Below are 8313 nucleotides of genomic sequence, written 5' to 3' on the forward strand. Positions count from 1 at the left end.
TAGTGGGACCAATAAAATAAACAAATAATAAAATTTGATAATACATTGAAACAACCAGAAGAATATCTTATATTCTAGATTACATGTGAACAATTTTTATGAATACAAAAGAAAATGAATGACAAAATCAAGCTTTCTTAAGAGGATCAAAAGTGGGCCCCTGACTCCTTTTCTTAAAGGACACATGAAGCTGTAAGACATGCAAACAGGACTAAAAGTTATGGAGAAGCCTTGGTAGGAGATAAAAGTGCTAGAGTACCCATAAAAGTCCATTAAGGGAAAACCCTTACCTGTCAAAACATTGAATTTCTGGCCTAGGTGGAGCCCTAACATTCCAGTTGGGCTGGTCGATTGACCAACATGGCTCAAGAGAACACCTTTCAGGAAGGAAGGACCACTCCTGAAAGGAGGGCTCACCTTAAGCCATACTGAAGATATAGACAAAATAATCATTCCTTTAATGAGATGCTGTACTTTTCCTTCCTAGAATTCCTGTCCCCTAGAGTAGCTCCTACAAGCTCAGGTTTGACTTGGTCTGCCCACAAAGGAGCAACTTTTCCTTTTTCTGTTTCTTTCAGATGCTGAGTATCCATTTTCTAATATTTTTGGGCTTTCTTACTCTTTGTCTAAAGCCCCCTTTCTACCTGTGCTGCCTGCTGTGAAGTGGCAGATCTCCACACAAGTAACTCAAGTGCCGTGGAATTTTTCCCTGTCTCTTCCATTCTCTTCCTCTGGGAAGCTGCTGAAATTTACAGACCTGGGGTGTTTTCCTTTTTACTTGTATTTTTAAAAGAATATTTTATTAATTCTTTGAGAAACGCATGCAGTTTATTTTGATCATATTCATCCCTTCCCCTCTCTCTGCTCAAATCTGCCCCCACATCCCTATCCTCACAACTCTTGTCCTCTTTTTTTTTAACTTTCAAATTCCATCAAAGATCTATTTATATTGCTCAAATACTCATGGGTGCAGAGCCCATTCTGGAGTGTGACCAACCTACCAGTGTCACACCCTAAAGCAAACCCATCTCCAACTTCCAGAAGCTATCAACTGCCGATAGCTCCTCAGCTGGGGATGGAACTTTGTGTTGACTTCCTCTCTCCAGCTAGATTTTGTCTGGCTTGAGCTTTCACGGGCCTTGTGCATGTTGTCACAGGCACTGAATTCATATGACACCTGCCCATTGTGCCCAGAAAACAAGTTTCTTTGTATTCATCCACTGCCTCTGGCTTTTAAAGTCTTTCTGCCATCCCTACTGTCTGAGACAGTCCAGAGTCTTATGGGGAGGGGTACAGTCTAGATGTCCCATTTAGGGCTGAGCACCCTAAGTCTCTTATCATCTGTATATTGACCACTTCTAGGTCTCTGTGTTAATTACCATCTACTGCCAAATGAAGTTTCCTTTTATTTTCTTTTTTCTAGTTTAAAACAAATTGTTAACAAGGTCATGAAAATCTACTTAATCTGTATAATGATTCTGAATATCACAAAAACTTCCAACTTTTTGTGAACTTGTATTTCTATCAGTAACTGAGCAATTTAAATGGTTTGTTATTTCCTTTGTTTACATATGTACTCCTATTAAAAACTGTCAGCTTTTTTTCTTTTTCATTTCAAAAATTTGGTGTCTGGGTCAACAAATTTTATGACACAATCCTGGATATGTTGTTTCTTTTCAGTTTCTCTGCTGTAAAACCTGGACATAGAGTAAAATAGAGTTAGGCCTTCTCCATCTGATAAATTATTTTTATTTATTTATTTAGTGTATGAATGTTTTGCCTACATATATGTAAAGTGAACCACATGTGTGCAGTACCCATGGAGGTCAGGAGAGGACATTGGATTCCGTGGATCTGGAGTTATAGATGATTGTTAGCCCCCATGTGGGTACTGAGAGCCTAACCTAGGTCCTCCATAACAGCAGCAGTTGCCAGGCTAGAGAAATGATTCAGAGAGTAAGAGCACTGACATCTTACAGAGGACCCAGGTTTAATTTCCAGCAATGACAAGGCATTTAACTATTGTCCCTAACTCCAGTTCCAGGGGATCCAATGCCTTCTTTTGACCTTCTTGGACACTCCATGCAGGCAAAACAATCATAAAATAAAAATAAATAAATTTTAAAAACAAGAGCAGCAAGTGCTTTTAACTGCTGAGCCATCTCTCCAGCTCCTGATAAATCATTTTAAGAGAGTAATTCCTATTCTCTCTCTCTCTCTCTCTCTCTCTCTCTCTCTCTCTCTCTCTCCCTCTCTCTCTCATTTCCTGTGCCTGCTTGAAGATATGAGTTCTCAGCTTTCTGAATGTTATGCCTGGACACAAAACTGTAAAATTTGCTGGGTGTGGTGGTGCATGCCTTTAATCCCAGCACTTGGGAGGCAGAGGCAGGTAGATCTCTGTAAGTTCGAGGCCAGCCTGGTCTTCATATGGAATCCAGGCCAGATGGGGCTACAGGGAGACCCTATCTCAAAATGACCAAAAAACAAAAAACAAAAACAAAAAAAGCGTAAAATTCTACTCTTTTTCCATAGCACCTTCGATAGCCCAATGAGCCTTCCTATGTCAGTCAGTCTATTCCTTTCCACTTGTGTTGGTCAAATACAATGAGCATCTCTGTTTTATACCCTGAAATGAATAAGTACTTGGCCTCAATATTAATGACATGAATTTAATATCTCAAATAGAACATTGATATGTATTATTCATACATAAATATGTACTAAAGCCAAGCACTAAAGCCAAGTACACAAAATGTGTATACTCTAAACAGCCCCTTTATAAACAATGCCAAAGAATTTTAAAATAAAATTCTACAGTCTTAGACTCAAAATAACTTTAATTATTAAAACTGCATTCATACGCTGGTGACCATTTTTCATTTTTCTGCCTTTTGAAAAGTAATTTTGTAACACATAATTAGACCATGACCTCTCCTTTCCTGTCATTATCTTCCATTTAGAATATTTTAATTTACCAGTTTCTACTTGTGAAGAACATATTAACACTTAAAATGGTATTTAAAAGATTTTCTTATTCCATAGCCTGACTCAGTAACTTTGTTACAAATTATTTTGCCTAACGTGTCAATGTGCACTATATCTAAAAAACACCTGGCACCTTATAATTCTACCAGCAAAAAGACGGTCAGAAGGATTATATAGGACGTTTTACACGTTTAAACACTAAGTGCCTTTTATGGTGCTTACTTTCATAGTTTCATTTTATCTAGGAAGAGTCAGAGCTGAGAAAGGAAGTTCAGGTCATACTGGGAAGAGGCACTAAAAACTGGTAAAACACAAGAAAGGGCTCCTGGCATTTGGTACAGAGAAGTCCCTAGCTTTGCACAGTCATTAGCAACCCAGTGATCACAGTGCACAGCCGTGTGTCACATTTACATCTGATGGTTCTAGAGTGCTGCTGAGGGATGTCGTTTCTAGTCCTCCAGGCTAGCAGTTTAGCCTTACCTTTGCTTAATGCAGTCTGTAACCTGCAAGGCTCCATGAAACAAGTTTATCCTAGTTTCCTTTCATCTCATGGCTCTCCGACCTTGATCTCTTTGTAAATTTTATGATCACCTACTCTCTTCCCTCACACAATTCATTAGAGACATTTACAAATCTTTATACTATAGGTTCTTGAATGCAAATCATATGCTTCCTTTTTCCTTTCATGAATAAGAATTAGATGGTAACACTATAGAAGGCACAGCATCTAAAAATAAGCCTTTTATTATCTGCAGACATTGTGCTATAAAAAATTTTGAAGCTATTACAATACACAGTGAAACATGTTGAAATAAAATTTGACACAGAAAAGAGTACATGTGCTTAAATAAATTGTATGTTTATTTTAATGTAAGATAGATAACTTAGCAGACAGAAAATAAGGTGTGAAATATTTCTATGTAGCACTAATGTATCCCTTATAAAATAAAAACTTGTGAGATTATCTTACTATTGCTTTGAAGCTGAGAAATCTTGAAGTTCAATTAACTAGCAGAAATAAGCATCCACTGGAAAATCACCTATTCCTTAAAATTTAGAAAATTCCAACAACAAAGTACTTACAACATCCTGATGCAGAACTACGAATGGTGTTAAATACTTAAGCAGGGTGTGACTTTTCTCTTGGAGAAGACAAACTATTTTATTTATTACCATGCATGGTCCAATCTCTTCAGATCAAACTTGCCAAGCACTGTTTTTTAGTGAACAGAAACAAGTTTATTTTTTCTCATTAAAAGAAAAGATGTTCTGGGCTGGAGACATGTCTCAGCAGTTAAGAGCACTGGTTACTCTTGCAGAAGACCCCGGTTTGATTCCTAGTACCCACATGGAGACTAACAACTGTTAGTAAAGGCTGGAGACATGTCTCAGCAGTTAAGAGCACTGGTTACTCTTGCAGAGGACCCCGGTTTGATTCCTAGTACCCACATGGAGACTAACAACTGTTAGTAACTCCAGTTCCAGCAGATCTGATGCCCTCTTCTAACCTCCGTGGGCATTGTATGACATGGGTGCACCAACCCATGTGCAGGCAATACACTCATATGCATAAAATAAAAATAAGAAATTTTTTAAAAGCAAAGGAAACCAAAGTAACATAATGTTTCTCTTTTTATATTCAGATACACCAAAATCTTGGTTCTTACAAGAAGCACTTTTCTACCGGCAAAAGTCTATGAGAAAAAAGTATTTTGAAGGCCACTTTTCCAATAGCTAAGTTGAATTTGACTCAAATCCCCTTGTCAAATAGTGATACTACTGATCTGTAACCAGTGTTACAAAGGATGGTAACGTGCACAAATTCAGTGAAAAGTAACAATAGATATGTATTAATTGTACTTTTAAAGAGTTTCAAGGAAACTGAGATGAGTTCATTACAGAAAGGTGAAATCAAGCAGGTTCATGATTAATTCAAAAGAGAAATTTAAGTTCCTTTAACATGAAAATGGCAGGTTTTTGACACAATCAGGGTGCAGAGAGGATGCACTCCTTTGACAGCATGGTTAATTATCAAGGAGGAGTTCTATAGTTTTCAGATCAGAAATAATATAAGGCATGGAGATATCCAGATTCCATTAAAAGGTACACACAGACAGACTCGTGTTACCAGCCCATGTACCGGGGGTGGTTTCAGTGACACTGAGAACTGTTAGCTTCTTATCGTCACTATATGCTACAGAGACATATTTAAGTGTCCCTTTTGAAAGTACAGTTGGTTATATTTTCATTTGTTTTCTTCATTGAAAGATCAGTTGTGCTCACATGAAAAATATAACATTTGGGCTTATAAATTACAGCACATATCTTGTTCCCTTAAGAGTGTTTTCAGAGAAATGAAATTCATTGTATGCATTGGATTTTTATATTGTGCTTTATAAACACCCCACACTTAGTGCTCATTAGCACTATAGATGAGAATATCATAATTAAGTCCATTTGCAAAATGGAGACTCTAAGTCATAGAAAGGTTAAGTTGTTCTGGTCTAAGTTCACTTTTTTTTTTTTTTTTTTTTTTCTCCCTGTAGCCCAGCTGGAACTCACTATGTGGACCAGGCTGGCCCTGAACTCACAGAGATCCTCCTGCCTCTGGCTCTCAAGTGCTGGGATTAAAGGCCTTCAGCACCACACCCAGCTCCAAGTTCACTTTTAATTTTTTATTATTTATTATTTTTATTTATGTGTATGAGTGTATTACCTGAATGTATGTGAGGGCACCTGTGTCATGCAATGCCGCAGAGGTCAGAAGAGGGCTTCGGATTCCCCTGGAACTGGAGTTAAGGACGATTCGTAGCCGCCATGTGGGTGTGGGAATCGAATGGGGGGGGATCCTCTGCAAGAGGCGTCAGTGCTCTTAACTGCTGAGCCATCTCTCCACCCCCCCACCCCCCTCAAGTTCACTTTTAAAGAAAAGAGTTAAGTCAAAAACAGCTGGCTATTCTAACTCTACAGCATAGGCCTGTGTACATCGGCAGTATGAGAGACCTGAAAAGAAAATGAAGAATCCTTTCCAGACAAAGAACTCATGAAAGTGAAGACATGGAGGGGTTTTTTTTTTTTTTTTGCTCTTTTGTTTTGTTTTGTTTTTGACGTTCAAATTCCAAAGTTATTTTCAGGTGAATTAAGAGCTGAAAGTTCACTGTATGGCATGACTTCCTCTGGTTTGGAGCTGTTGATTGCACAGTGGGAGCTGAGTCAGAAGAATAGACAATCCAGGGCTGCTTTACTCTGGCTCTTAGCTCTTTGAATTCGCTCATCTCTTTGCTTAATCGTGGAAGAAAATACCAGACTTCCCTCCATTTTGTTCTGCACTGATGTCTTGCAAGGATTCAATTGAAATAAGTCTCAAAAATTTTGAATGGATCATATTTTTATTAACATTTTAAGAAATAACTTCACTCTCTGAAAAATCAGAAACCAAATACATTTTGACATAAAAGTTTAAAAAGCTACACATGGGCTGGGACAATAATCAAGTTACATTCACCAGTTAATAATCATTTGCACAACTTCTATGCCAATAATATTAGAGTTTCTGCTATATTTCTAAGTTAGAAATGAATCCACTGAGGTAGAAAGCCTATACATTATGTCTGAACTCATGCAAACCAGTCAGTTGCAGAGATTTAATTCCAATAAAATCTGTCTATAGAATGGCTATCCTTAATACTGTGCTGTACTACCCATTTACTGAGTTTAAGACGTTTGATAATTTGATGTACTGGGTAAATGTTCCTTGGATGTCTTGGATGATGTTCTTTGATAACTTAGTGAAGTGAAAATGAAAGACTGATCATTCAGCATTAATTGAAAGTTTGCTATATGTCACACCTATCATCTTGATTCCTCAAATATTTTATTGTTCAATAGCAACAAACCATCCCAATTATCAGTAATTTTTTTCCTCAGCAACTAAACAGCAGCATTCCTTTCTCTCCGCTTCCTGGGGACACAATGTGAGGAGCCACCTCTCAGCTGAGAGCTGCCCTTGCCACCATGATTTCCCTCCTATGATGCCCTTAAACCATGAGCCAAAATAATCACTTCCTCCTTTAAGAAGAAAGAAACTTACAATCTTTGTTTAAAAATTTAAACTCTGCCAGGCTTGTTGGTACACACATTTAATCCCACTCACAGGCAGAGGCAGCTGATTGCTGTGAAATCCAAGTCTGCCTGGGAAGTCTACACAGCAAGTTTCAAGCCAGCTGAGAATACATACAAACCCTGTCTCAAACAAAACAAAACAAAACAAACAAACAAAAAACTGAAGTTATTAAAGCAAAACACTTGAAAAAATTAAATTAAATGTGAGGGAAGAAGAATTTTGAAACATTAAGGCATTAAAATAAATTCATTCAGGAAAAATGTGAATTTATACCAAAACTTTTAAAAGTATTTTTATCTTTTCTTTGAAATTTTCAGGTACATCTGTATGAAAATACCATGTATTTTGATCATAACCCTCCTCTACTACCTCTCTCCAATTTCCACTACTGCCCCTAACCTCATCAACGCCCAACTACATGTGCTCATGATTGATGGTAACGATGACCCCTTGAGTCCAACTGGTGCTGTTCACATGCTCATGAGTTTGAGACTACACTGGGTCATGGGCAACCTACCAGTCACCACATCCCCAAAGGACAGTGATGCCTTCCCTCAGCAGCCATTAACTCTTCAAATTTCTACTCCGAAGGGTGGGACCTTGAGGCCCCCTCCTTGATCATGTTGGAAATTAGACTGGCTTGATCTTGTGCAAGTGACCATAGGTGCTATGAGTTGATGTGTGTATTGTTATTCCCAAATTTTGCAATCAAAAATTGAAAAATATCTTCCATAAATATGAGAAAGCATTAACATATTAATATACTAAGAGCTATTATAAATTGAACGGAGGAACAGCACTAACATTCCTATTAAGAATTAAAAATATTTATAAATTCACAAAAGAAACAATAAAGAACAAAAATATGAAAGTCTTTTTTGGTAATACACTTACTAAATAGAAATGCTTTTTTTTTCCAAATAAGGAATCAACAAAGGTAAATAAAAGACAATAAGAAACACAAAATTAAGTACATCTCCTGTTGATGAAGAGTCCATAAAACAAACTCCCTGACTGTATGTCACACTCTGTGCAATATCCCTGCATTCTGACCCATGGCTGCCTTTGTAGAAATTGATTCTGAAAATAGAGTCAGTTGTACACGCAAAAATGCATTCTCAGATAAAGTATGAAAAAAACCCATATTTTCATGACTAAAAAAGTACTTATTCATAGGAATGTGTAATGATTCATAAGAATCAGCA

Source organism: Nannospalax galili, unplaced genomic scaffold (genome assembly GCF_000622305.1).
Source record: "Nannospalax galili isolate Female #2095 unplaced genomic scaffold, S.galili_v1.0 scaffold264, whole genome shotgun sequence".
Classification (NCBI taxonomy): Eukaryota; Metazoa; Chordata; class Mammalia; order Rodentia; family Spalacidae; genus Nannospalax; species Nannospalax galili.